A 1,237-nucleotide genomic window follows, 5' to 3' on the forward strand; every position below is an offset into this window, starting at 1 on the left:
GCATGCGGGTTTAGGCCCGATGAGGAGCCAATATTATGGCATGCAGACTTCAGTCTGATGAGGAGCCAATAAAAACTCAAGGTTTGGGCCTGTGAGTAAAAAAAAGGTGAGTCCAAAAGTCGAGAGCAAATAATGCCTGGAGCGTGAGTCTATCACCTAGAGGTGAACTTTCTTATATCAGTCGGAGGAGTGCGGGCCGTGGAGTCGGTNGCATGCGGGTTTAGGCCCGATGAGGAGCCAATATTATGGCATGCAGACTTCAGTCTGATGAGGAGCCAATAAAAACTCAAGGTTTGGGCCTGTGAGTAAAAAAAAGGTGAGTCCAAAAGTCGAGAGCAAATAATGCCTGGAGCGTGAGTCTATCACCTAGAGGTGAACTTTCTTATATCAGTCGGAGGAGTGCGGGCCGTGGAGTCGGTAGCACATGAGTCCTTGACTGGGAGTTGTTCAATCTATTTTGGTGGGGGAGAATTGAACCGAAATATTTAGGTGTTTTGTCGCAGAAGAGGGTTTTGGCAAGTTGTGTTTGTCGCCGTTCTCCTATTTTTGAGAGAAAAGAGAGAAAAACCTTGTTCTTGAGATTTTGGTGATTTTTGAGAAGATTGTTGGCTTTTCTTGGGATATTTGAGGCTAAGGGGGAGATAGAAGCTTGCTAGGAGGGTTAGATTCGTTGCTATTGGTCTGAATCTTCGTGCAAAGAGGTGAGTGCATGACCATGGCTAATCTAAGCCCTTGATTTCCTTGTTCTTGCTTGTTTGTTGTTGTTTTTGTGTGTTTTCTTGCTGGGGATTAGATTATACAGGTTCCTAATGATGTTTTCGGCATGGGTTTTGAGTATTGGATAATTTGGAGGAGATTGGGAAGCCAGATTCGACTCTCGGCTTCGTGCGGATCGCAGTTGCAGGTGGAGTGTCGATCGAGACCACTTGGTGTCGGTCAACACCAGCAAAATGGGCATCGATCGACACTATGGGGTAGTGTCAGTCGACACCAATGCCAGTGTTGGTCGACACCTCCCTTCCAGTGTGACGATGTTCGTTTTCCTGGTTTGTGTGTTTTGTTTGTTGATTGTTTGGAACATTGGAGTCATTGTTGCTTGTGTGTATAGCCCAGTAGATGGGAGGATTTCCTCACTGAGTATTTATCAAATACTCATGCATCTCAATTTGTGTTTGTGGTGCAGGTAAAGGCAAAGTGTGATCGTGGAATCAAGGCAATGAAGAGGAAGATGTTCTAG

This window comes from Camelina sativa, chromosome 3 (genome assembly GCF_000633955.1).
Source record: "Camelina sativa cultivar DH55 chromosome 3, Cs, whole genome shotgun sequence".
In the NCBI taxonomy this organism is placed as follows: domain Eukaryota; kingdom Viridiplantae; phylum Streptophyta; class Magnoliopsida; order Brassicales; family Brassicaceae; genus Camelina; species Camelina sativa.